General features: G+C 35.6%; 1 protein-coding gene and 1 pseudogene across 3 annotated transcripts in view; both read left to right on the forward strand.

Moving 5' to 3' along the window:
- Window positions 1-12,480, forward strand: part of COG5 (component of oligomeric golgi complex 5) — a 282,079-nt gene that overhangs the window by 52,034 nt on the left and 217,565 nt on the right. The gene's annotated exons all lie outside the window — the stretch shown is intronic.
- On the forward strand, window positions 3,696-12,455 carry LOC309666248 (syntaxin-11 pseudogene; annotated as a pseudogene). Its single transcript has one exon. The product of its transcript is annotated as a syntaxin-11 pseudogene (transcript).

A 12,480-nucleotide genomic window follows, 5' to 3' on the forward strand; every position in this document is an offset into this window, starting at 1 on the left:
CAGACTTGAATTTTATGTATATAAAATCTCTGTATTCCCTAAGAATGAATGGATACAAGAATGTTTCATAGAGTCTAAGTAACCTTACAGACTTAGAACAATAAATTTGCCAAGGCACTTTAATTACTTTGCCTTTTGGAGTCTACTAGTATTAAAAGTTATTACTTTGTTTTGGAAGAATGACATTTTGTGGAAATTTTTACTTAAAGACTAAAATCAGTTTTATGGGATCTTTTTTCTCTTTGTTCATCTGTTCTCTAAGGCAAGTCTTTCGTTTACTTAGAAGAGCAACAGAAAAATTATACCCATAGAAGTTATTCTTTCTCTTTGCCAAAACTAGTTTAAAGCAGCAACACCCTTTCTTTAGTCTTCAGATATATTTAATATGGGAATTCTAAGATTCTGGCTTGTTGTCTTGCACTCATGGGTCTTATTACCATTTTAACAAATTCATTTTTGTTTCTGTGATATAAAAAGTGTCATGGTTTTCAGAAGACCTCATCTAAGCCTGTGTGTCTTCCAGTGTGTCTTTAGCTTTGTGAGAAGCTTTCTTCCAGATAAAGATTTGTGGAACATAAAGAAAGTGAACAGAGAGAGAGCCTAATGGTAGAAACTAGTGCTATTTTACAGTGAGAAATATAGTTAGCTTTGAGTAAGTTGTTAATATATTTAGGTGTTTTTCCATTTAAAAAGAAGGATTTAATGATAATGTCTACTTAAATTGATGGATTCTCTGATAATGGTAGTATTTGATGAAGATTGCTTAGCATTTTGAATTCTGTTTTATCCTAAGAACTTTTCTTCTTTAGCCAAAAGGTGGTGACATGCTCTTTTGTTCTTCGCTTCAAGTCAGTGCAGCTCAGCATGTGGTGTTGTATGGTAAGCACAATAATGCGCCCCCTCAAGGATATTCTCATCTTAGTCACTGGAACCTTTGAATATATTACCTTATTGGGCAGAAGGGACTTCACAAATGTGATTAAGGTTATGGACCTTGAGATGGGAGATTAGTCTGGATTATTCAGATGGGACCATTCTAAATACTTGAGTTTTTAAAAGTGAAAGAGGAAGGCAGAAGAGTGAGCCAGAGAGCTGCAATGGTAGAAGAAGAGGCAGGAGAGATTTGAAGCGTGAAAGTACTTAACCTGCCATTGATGGCTGTGAAGATAAAGGAAGGGACTCATGGACATGCAGATGTCCTTTAGTAGCTGGGAACTGTCCCCAGCTCACAGGCAGCAAGGAAATGGGGACCTCAGTGCTACAACCTGAAGGAATTAAATTCTGCTAACAAATTGAATGAGCAAGGAGATGGTATCTCCCTTAGAACTTCCAGAAAGGAATGCAGCTATGCCAACACCTTGATTTTAGCCCACTGTGACTCATTTTGGACTGCTAACCTCCAAAACTGGAAGATAATAAATTTGTAGCTTTCAGGCCTCTAAGTCTGTGGTAATTTGTTCTGGCAGCAAATAAGAAACAAATGCATCTGTACCATATCAGCTACATGGAAGGGAGGATTCTTTGTGTTTTGGAGGAAAGAGAATGGCTGATCTGTAAAGTTCTGCCCTAGAAAGACATTAGAGTCAAAACAAAATAAAATACACACACAGTGTTTTAATGTGTCCTGCTTTTCCTCAAGAAGAAAGTGCCAGAGTTATATGTCTTTTTATTGGCAGGAAACATACGTTTTTTATACACAGATATGAAATGTTAACTGATGTTTTTAAAGTAAACAGCTGTAATGGGATAGGGCTTATAAAATATCCTGCATACTCTTCTGATATCATGGCTAATTATACATTTTTTCTCCTGTTGCTCTTAAGAAACAAATAATGGCCTCAGGCCAATTTAAGGTTTTACGGGTAAGTAATTTGGGAGTAAAAGAAAACTACTTTTTATTCTAATCAGGTTTACATATTCAATTCTCTGCTGATACCTATGTTTTAAAATGCTACTGTGTGCTTGTCTCTAAGACTGTTTCTGTTTTAGAGTTATGCTGATTAATAAAGTTCATTCTTGGTCTTCCGGATACTTGCAGGATGTTATTCCAGATCTGGTTATAGGCATGTGATGGAGCCTGGTTATGAGCCATAGTTACTTAACTTCTAACAGAAATAAGAATAATATTCAGTCAGGATCTCAATACAGGAAGAAAAATGTGAACAGGACATTTTTCATAGAATTTCCTAGTAAGGTTAGTAGTTCAAAATCTTGTTTGTTTTTAAACTGTGTTCTGAGAAATTCGGCTTGGTCTTCTCCATAAATACTGAACAGTGGTAATTGCTGGACAGAGGTGGAGGAGAGAGAGAAGGTATTTTTTGTTTTTTTTAAAATAAGGTTTGGGGATACTTAAGAACAGCCATCTAATTGATGCGGAGACTTTCTACCTAAAAGGAAGTGATGAAATTGATATTCTAGAGTGGGTTAAAATGTAGCAATGAAAATAAAAACTGAAAAGGAGTAGCTGGGAAGACTTCTACTGAGATAAATGATTTATAAATGATTTATGATTTATGATTTCTGAACATTTTTGTTGAATGGGTACTTGCAAGCTAGTTATTTTAATGTAATAACTAGAACAGCACAGTATTCACAAACTTTTCTTTCATCAAAGTAATACTTTATTAACATTTTAGAGACTTCAAAATGTCATAAAATTATACCATAAAATAATGTAATTGTTCCTGCTATGTAGTTTGTGATTAAGAGACAGGAGAACATAGGCTTTGAAGCCTTCTAGAGCTTGCTTTAAATCCCATTTGCATTGCTCCTGCTAACTGTGTGAATATCGACAAGGTAAATTCTCTCTCAGATTTCAAAGGACTGTTGGGTAGATTTAATGAGACAAATTTATAGATTGTTTTCAACCTTGCCTAGCATATAGTAGGTCCCTCCAATATTGCTTTCCTCTTATCCTTCTTTCTTTAGAAATAGAACTAAAGGATGAATTTATATATTTTGAAGGTGACATTGATTATACATTATCATCTGTGGTCATGTGTTCTACGCTTATGTGTACAAAAATGACATCTTTTTTTGTTTTTTCTTAAAAAATCACATAATATACATTTCTTGTGTATTTTTTCTGGTAACAAAATACTGAAGTATTACTATGAAGATTTTCAAGTTAAAGTTGGGCACTGACGTAGAATAAACACATTTAAGTGAAAATCAGGTCTCAAATACTGAGACGAGAAAAAGTACTTTTTTGAGGAACTACAGTAATCAATACATAGTGATTTTTTTTGGAACTACATGACATAATTGAATTGAAAATACATTAAAAAACATAAAATTTCAGAAAAATGATAAAAGCTGTCATTGTTTGCTTTGTGGCAAGTACTGTGCTAAACATTGTATATATTTTATCTCATTGAGGTTTCACAACAGCCTCTGAGGTAGATGTTATCATTTTGCAGTTGGGGAAGCAGAGTCTGGATGAGACAAGTAACATTCCTAGGATCACACAGCTAGTAAGAAGAGGACTTCTACTTGCACTTATTATTTATTTCTTCCACTTGTACTCTGGTGGAGGTGCTAATGAGAACCAAAGTGCTATAAGACAAAAGAATTGTGTGAAGTTGGGACTTTTGTAAATTTTGGGTAGAGGCTGTAACAATATTATTTGTTAGTGGAAGTTGAAGGACTTGTACAGCTTAAAAGCAATTAAAAAAATTTTAATGTAATGGTTAAAGTGGTGGGGGGCGGTGGTGGTGGGATGAATTGGGAGATTGGGATTGAGATATATACACTAATATGTATAAAAGAGATAACTAATAAGAACCTGCTGTATAAAAAATAAATACAATAAAATTCAAAAAAAAAAAAAAAAAGAAAATAGGGTTTCAAGAAATCAGATGGAGCGGCCTGCTTTCAACACCCAGAGCTAGTGACACAAGGCCATGTCAGCTCCTACCAAGGATTCCTGCTCACACTGGGATACGTAAGGTAAGGAGCTGTGGACCTGAGAGGAACATCTGTCAGCTTCTCCAAAGTCTTCTCAACAAGATCATCATCCCTAAAGCAGGTATCCTCAAGGAAAAACTGTCCATTGAATCTGGTCAGGAAAGAATGCTGGTTGTGGTCCATGAACTCACAGAAATTATAAACCATCTTTGAGGAAGGAATCAGTCCATCTGAAGAGTGTGTTAAAGGGAAAAATAAGACAAATAAAGACATGGAGCTGCAGCAAGGGGACAAAATGGATGAAGAGGAAAAAGAGAAGAAAACCACGTCTCAACCCCAAAGCATAATGAAGGACTGGCTAGTAGAACTTGTGGAGTAACCAAGCGGTATGAACAGCAGTTCCCAGACAAGGACGATGAATTTGACTCGCCCCCTGAGGATATCATGTTCAAGATGCACCACATCCTGGAATCCTTGTACCGAGACATCCAGGACCTACAGGATGAAAACCAGCAGCTGACTGCCGACGTGAAGCGGCTGGGAAAGCAGAACACCCGCTTCCTCATGTCCGTGCGGCGCCTCAGCAGTGTCAAGCGCCCCATCAACTCTATTGCCAAGGACATCAAGGCGCAGGGCGAGAGCATCCACTGCATGCTGAGCGCCATGAAGGCGCTGAGCGAGGACGCCGAGTCGCAGCACGGCGTGCACTCGGCCGTGGCGCGCATCGCGCACGCACAGTACAGCGCTGTCACCCGCCCCTTCCAGGCCGCCATGAACGAGTACAACCAGGCCGAGATGAAGCAGCGCGAAACTGCAAGATCCGCATCCAGCGCCAGCTGGAGATCATGGGCAAGGACGTGTCGGGCGACCAGATCGAGGACATGTTCGAACAAGGCAAGTGAGACGTGTTCTCAGAGAACCTGCTGGCTGACGTGAAGGGCGCGCGGGCGGCCCTCAACGAGATCGAGAGCCGCCACCGCGAGATGCTGCGGCTGGAGAGCCGCATCCGCGACCTGCACGACCTCTTCCTGCAGATGGCCATGCTGGTGGAGCAGCAGGCGGACACCCTGGACGTCATCGAGTTCAACGTGCAGAAGACCCTCGACTGCACCGGCCAGGCCAAGGTGCAGGTGCGCAATGCCATGCAGTACAAGAAGAAGAATCCCTGCCGGACCGTCTGCTGCTTCTGCTGCCCCTGCCTCAACTAGCAGGGGGCCCAGGCCACCACACCCCATCCCCGACCGGAATGGGCCGGGAAGCACTTTTGGAAAGATTTTGAGGCTGTCTGCACTGGGGTGAGTTGCCCTAATCCCTAGGGACCTCAGTCTTTGGAGAAGGAAAAAACTCGAGGTCCCAGAATTCCAGTCCAGCTCGTACTTGGAGCAAGAGTTGATCCCACCCGCTGTTTCATCTGTAAGGACAGATGCCTACTGAAGTTTTGTGAGGTCATTATATGGCACATAGCGCCCTTTCCTCTTAAAGGAAGCCAAATAAGGAACAGATGTGGTAGCTTACGCTGTAATACATGTCCAAGGCATGTTTGTACTTGGACCTCTAGGAGGAAGTCAGTTCTGCATCGGCTCACAGTATGAACTCCTTAACAAGACTTCATTTAACCTATCCTGAAGGTACCTCGGTTGTGTTCATTTTCGAGTGAACTGGCCTTGGGAAAAACTGCACATCTTCCATTTCTGATTCTTCATCTCGTTTACGCTATGTGATTCCCGCCTGGATGTATATCTTCTTTCTGCTCACCTCCTCTACTTATTAAAATCACATTTAACACTTTAAAAAAAAAAAAAAAAAGGAAAAATAAGTGCTTGGGAGGGAAGAGAAAAAAATTTTAATGTAATGGTTCCTCTTCTCCATTGATGCTGCCTGCAGTTTTTTCTTTTGAGATATGAGATTGGTTTGGGATTTAAACGTGTTCATTTTGAGCATTCTAAGAAAATAAAAAAAATCTTAGTCTAGGGTTTGTATTTTGCTTTTGATTATTTAAATGCATTCTAGAGAACATTTAAGAGCATTAAACAGGCATCATTTAAATAGATGTCAGTTTTATTTTTAACATTTTATTGAAGTATAAAAAAGGTGCACAAACTCAAGTATACAGCTTAATGAATTTTTTTTAGATTTGATAACCTGGCCTAATTAAAAGTACAAGATAATATCAGAAAACTTATAAAAGGAACATACCAAGGGGTGGAGAAATCATAATTAATATGCTGTGTTTATGGAGTTGCCCAGGGTTTTTAAAATGAAAAATGTTATGTTTCATATATTTAATATTTTAACTTTGGGAAAATATATATAGTTTTGAATGTAAGAGGAAGAAAGGAGAAAAATGCTATCTACTACTACTTTGGTTTAAAATAAACCAAGAAAATTAAATAACTATGATATGTTTTCATCTTTTTAAATTTCTACAAAATATGGCAGAGAAATGAGTATTTTATAAAGTATGCTCATAAATGAAAGGTCACATAAAACTGAACAAGACCTGAATATTGACAAAGCAGTCTCAATCTGGACAGTACTTTTGTGAAGAAAATGTCTATTTTAAATACGTCCTAGTGACCAATTAATTTGACTTTCAAAGGCTCAGTTTTACTTGTATAAGTCTCATTTAATAATATAATTTTATACTTATATTTGGTAACTATTAATTTCCTAAATGTAGCTGAGGGAGGAATTTTCATAAGGCCTGCCATATGCTATATATTTTTATTTTTTCAGAATAATCAGCTCAATTCTAGTGTTATTTAAAAAATTAAGTACTACTGTCATACTACTATCAGTGGTTTAATAGGATAATTTTTTAATTTGTAAAATTATAATATATGTTAATTGTGCAAACTAGAAAATTCAGGTATGTATTAATTGCTGAAAACTAGAACATGTAGGTAGGTATCACCTACGGATTTATTTTGGGAAGTCTCTCAACTGTTCCCTTGTACATTACTATATCTATTGTACATATTCTTTTGCACTTAATATTACATTATGGACATCCTTCCATGTTAATAAACATAAATCTATATCATTGTAATGGCTGGGTAATATTCAGATGAAAACTTTCCAGTAATTTATGTAAATAGTCTACTATTGTTAACTATTTTGGTCATTTTAATATTATTTACTAGTATAACTGTCCTTTTATGACCATGCTTGGAGATACATTTTTGTACAATTATTCCATTGTTTCCTTAGGATAAATTTAAGAAGTTGAATTTCCTGGTCAAAGGTTATGTTTAATGTTTTGCTTAATATTTCAAAATGAAATTTCTTTCTAGTACTAATGTGAGAGAGTATACCTACAACTTTGTCATAATTAATAAACATTAGCATTTAAAAATTATTTGCCAGGTCACAGATGTGAAAAACAGTATATTAACTTGTTTTTTAACTTACTCTAATTTGCATTTTGTTTTTGCTGTGTGTGTCATTTGTTTTTCATTGATGAGTTACTTGTTCTTGGCCCATTTTCCTATTGCTGTATTGGTTGGTAGGTATGTATTCTTTACACAATAGAGGTAAATTTGCTCTGCTTTATAGACTGTAAGTATAATTCCCAGTTCATTTTATCTTATTCTTTGATTTCTTTTAGTATAATTTTTACAGTTTTATAGTTACACCTGTTACTGGCCATCAGCCAGTCTTATTCCTCAGTCAGAGTTTATTTCAAGTGTCGTTTCCTTTCAGCAGCTTTTCCAGGGACATGTGCTCCATTGCTCTTCATTTGTACTCTTGTTGTAGTTATATTTTGCCCTGTGATATTGATGTTGACATTATTTATCTTATCGCCGCCGCTTTTGTACGTGCCTGCAACCCAAACCTTTTATGAAATGTTCAGATTTGGGCAAGTGAGGGCTAAGTGCTATTATAATGAGCCTTATAAAAGTGATTTTATGATTTTAAAAAAAATGCTTACAAGATAACAGACTTATTTATGTTGGTAACTAGGATTTTATGGTTATTGCTGCTTGCCAATTTTGTCTGGGCATTTTGTGATCTGCCTACTAGATCCTGTGACATATATTACTCGATAAGATTTTAGAAACATTTACGTATTTTGAGAAGTTAGTTGTGTTGTAGAACCAGTAAGTGTATTTGTTAATATAAATGATAGTGATATCTTATTTCTTGTATTTAACAACAGTGATAAAATATTTATATGGTGTCTTTTATCATGTAGTTGAAAGCACAGTTTTTTTTTTGGTGTTTTTTTTTAGCTCATTGTATCTGTTCAAACTGTGTCTTTGAATCATTGATAGGTAGAAGATGTTTTAATGAGGACTAGAAATTTAGGGCAAAGTAGATTTATCTTAAAATTAGTTGATGAAAATTCAGTTCTTTAACTTGTCATTTTGGAATTTGCTAGCAGCGATCTCTGTCGAGGGTGGAGTGTAATTCTCCTGATGTTAGTCTTTGCCTCAGCTCAGGTGGCTCTTCAGGTTTAGGGTTTTGCAATTAACCATTTCTCTGCCAATGAGTTTTTCTAGAATTTCATTGAGAAAGAATATTTATGGAAGATTTTTCTGAATGCTAATCACTCTGTCCGTTTCTGTTAATTAGTAATCTCTGAAAGTTGGGGAGTGAGGAGGATGAGAGGAATAATTACATTAGAATTACCTGGGTGCCTTTTTGTTTTGTTTTTAAGAACATCTGTCTTCTTGTCATCTGGAAGTGCCATTTCTCTCTTCCAACCAGTCTGATCAGCCCTGTAGATGTGTACCAAATGGTTGAGATCCACTGCTTTAGTATTCTAGAATCTGTCCTAGGATTAAACCAGAATTGCAGAGGGTTTTATACCTGGACAATGTTATATTATTCATTCCCATATAATTCGTTTTACTGAATTTTCTTTTAGTTTGATGCCACTATAGTACATTGAGGAAAATTATAACCATCAGCCTTAAGAAACTTCTTGTTGTCTTTTCTGTAAGGTTGTTGTAGCCATTTTTGTATTTTGAAGGACCTAAGAAACAACCATATGAGACTTTGGTTGTCTTTAAAGTTGTTGTAGAAACATTTACACATTACATACCTTCTGAGAAGATCCATGAAAGGCACTGCTTTCTGGTCTCAGTATTAAGAATAGTTGGTACTTTTGAACAGCTAGAGGATTTTTATTTTAGCAATGCTGAGTTGTGTAATCAGGTTCTTTTCTCTCTTTATCTGACCTAATGGAAAGCACAGGGAACAATTTTTGACTCATCTCTTGTAAGAATGCAAGATAATGATACATGTTTTACATTTTTATTTCAAACCAGGATTAATTTTAATTTAACTTTTCTCATTCTTTTCATTCTGTTTGCTATGATTTTATTATATTTATTTTCTCATTTAATTTAATTGTATCTAAAATTGGATGCTTTTAAAAGTTCTTATATTTTCCTTAGAATAAGGCAGGCTATAAATAAATTATGTATAATATTTACCAATTTTGCTTTCCTACTTTCTTCCTAACACTAAGAATAATTTTTGTTTTAGGGACTTCCCTGGCAGTCCAGTGGTTAAGACTCCACGCTTCCACTGCAGGGGGCGCGGGTTCGATCCCTGGTTGGGGAACTAAGATGCCGCATGCCGCGTGGCGTGGTTAAAAAAAATAATAATAATTAAAAAAAGAATAGTTTTTGTTTCAGTTTTCGACGACATGCTCTTGTGAGGATCTTTTTGAATTTGTAGATGTTTGCTCCAGAGAAAAAGCACGCATACAGATACACATTAAATTTTGCACACAATTTCAGGGGATTTATGAGACTCCAGGAAACCCTACACCAAAGTCATTGTTTATCTGAAATGTATTTTTTGGCATATGTTTTTCTGTAAGGTGGCTATATTCAATCACCTAAACTGTTTTCTTTATGTATTTAAATTGTATTCACTAGCATCCCATTTTCAGTAATACTAGCTCACTCTATAGTTCTGTTGGTTCTGTGATTCAGTGAAAATGCTAAAAAGCAAAAGAATTACAACAGAAGATAATATCAATGTTGTTGGAAAGAATTCTTAGTGAAAGGGTTAATAAGAAATGTGCCCAGAGTAGTGCTTCTGTAATACCATTTGAAGTATTTAAGTAACACTGAATACCAGTGTTACTTAAACTGTTATAAAACAGAATAGGAAATTAAAGTTGTCATAAATTACCAAAGAGTAGCTGAATGTTTCCTAAATTGTGTTGATGGCACAAACAAAAGAAATTACAATAATAAAGGAAAAATGTTTGACTCAAACCATCTACCTAACTTGAGTGACATCTGTTCAAAAGATACACAAAACAGAGTTTTTTAGTATTTTCCCTGTGAACTTATTTTAGAAGTAATAAGTTTTGTATTGAAATGAGCAAAAATATGCAAGTATAGTGCTTACCTTCTGGTCAGAATAAGATAACATTATGATAAACAGTAGTTGTGCAGTTTATAATTAACAGAATATTTTGGCTGAATGAAGTGAAAGTAACACTTTATAGTGTCATCTTCTTTATGTTTAGTACTATTTTATCTTCTGAGTGTATGATTTTTAAAGGAAACTTTTGCCTAGGTAACTTCTTTTTAGAAAATAGAATTTTAGTTCTTAAGAAAACAGATGTCCTGCTGAACTATAGTATATATGGTTCAATTAAAATTTTATTAGTTAAAATGAAGTAAGCTTAAAAATTTTTTCCTTAAGAAGGCACTGTGGCCTGAATTGAGTTCAGAGCTGCTTCTGTATCTTTTCATTTATTAGTTACTTGAATGTCTGTCACTTTGATACACAGTCTGTCTTCTGGTATATAAAGTAATGGTTCTTAAGCTTTAGCACACAAATCACCTGAGGGTACTTATTAAAACTTATTATTCAGGGCTGCAGCCATAGCGGTTCTGACTCCTTACGTAAAGGTGGGGCCCAGAAACTGCAGTTTCCAAACAGACACCATAGAGGTTCTGATACAGGTGGGCTATAGTTTGAGGAACTCTCTCCTAAACAAGGTTCCATAGGGTCAGAAGTTTAAAAATTGTTCCTTTCACAAAATTTCACAAATATTTTACTCATCCATTAGTATTTATCACTTTTTTTGGGAAGCATTATGAAAGGTTACATTAGTATTACAGACCATTATTTTATTGTGTGGGTTAAAGACAGTTTTATAAATTTAGGTAGCTACAGTTTGCTAGCATTTTGTTGCTTGTAAGAAGTGATACTTGGAAAAAATTCATTAGCAAAAGAAAGACTGCAGCTTTTTAAGAATTGGTAAGAAAATTGTTTAAGTGTAGATTATGTAGTTTGATCTTTTACATTTCAGACTTTTCTGAGTGAGGCATTAACAATATTAGAGTGAAATACATATCTTTGGTTCTTCTCTACCCAATCCGTATTCCACATACCGTATGACATATGGGATTGTGTATAATATTAAAGGCTGCTGTGTATATATATCAGTCCCATATATATTTCTCATTCCTACAGTCTGTGTCTCATATGGCCAGAACTCTCATTGTTAGCATTAACATTAAAATTTTTTATGTTAAATTAAAAATTTTTCATTTTGCATCCCTTATTAGTATTATATGTCCAAAACTGTCTGAGTGGAAAGTGATTCCTCATAACGTTATTATCTTCTCTTGCTCCTTTTTCTTTTCTCCCTGAAAAATTGATGGATGTGTTTTGGTAGTCCGTCTTGCTTAATGTCTCTCAGAAATATGACATAATTGCTTTCATGGAAGCAGGGTGAGGAAAATGACCTCAATCCCAGACAGACTCAGCTCTCCTTTTTTATCTTACTTGATGCTTCATAGTTTGATAATGGTATGGAGTTGATATTGGTGGCCCTGATAGGAATGACAGTGCTTTTTACCACTTGCTGGTGGAAGTACAAAGCTGTCATGCTTGAAAACCATGGATACAGCTTATAGAGGTCTGTAAAAAAAAAAAAGTGTGAATAGAAGGGTAGGGATACTTAGGGTTATTTTCACACCTAATTTTATCATGAGCTGGGGAGAAATATTACTGTGTTAAATTTGCTCATCTCTTTTTCTCTCATAAAAATGAGTATTCTTTCGAAGGTGATAGCTTTCGTATTAACGATGAACCCAATTTTCCTTTTGTTTCTACATCTCAGTACTACTCTGTTCCAGATGTTTGTGAATTGTTATAGTATTCTTTCATTCTACTTCTTATGATGTAATATATGTTATCATATTACTAATCTGTCCAGTCTATCTGTTGTCTGGGTTTTATTTTAATCCTTTCATTGTTTGGAATGCTTCTTAGCAAAAGTCTTCAAATTAGCTTTCTTTTGTGAACTCTCTAACCCACAGTTCTATGTTCTCTTTGTATTTCTCTAAGAGTTGAGCATCTCTGAGTATTTTCGATCTTTTTCCTGCCTTATATGGGTTTAATTATCTCCTTATATTTCTTGTTTATATTGTGATCTGAGCTTCTCTCTTTCCTAAGATTTATTATTAGTCATCTCACGTTTAGCTTTCTTTGACTTCACCCCAGTCCCATAGGGGTCTCACACAGGTGTCTATCTCTGAGATGTAAAGAAAATAGGTGTCAAAAGTTTTCTCTAGGGCTTCCCTGGTGGCGCAG

This window comes from Balaenoptera physalus, assembly GCF_965194825.1.
Source record: "Balaenoptera physalus genome assembly, chromosome: 8".
Classification (NCBI taxonomy): Eukaryota; Metazoa; Chordata; class Mammalia; order Artiodactyla; family Balaenopteridae; genus Balaenoptera; species Balaenoptera physalus.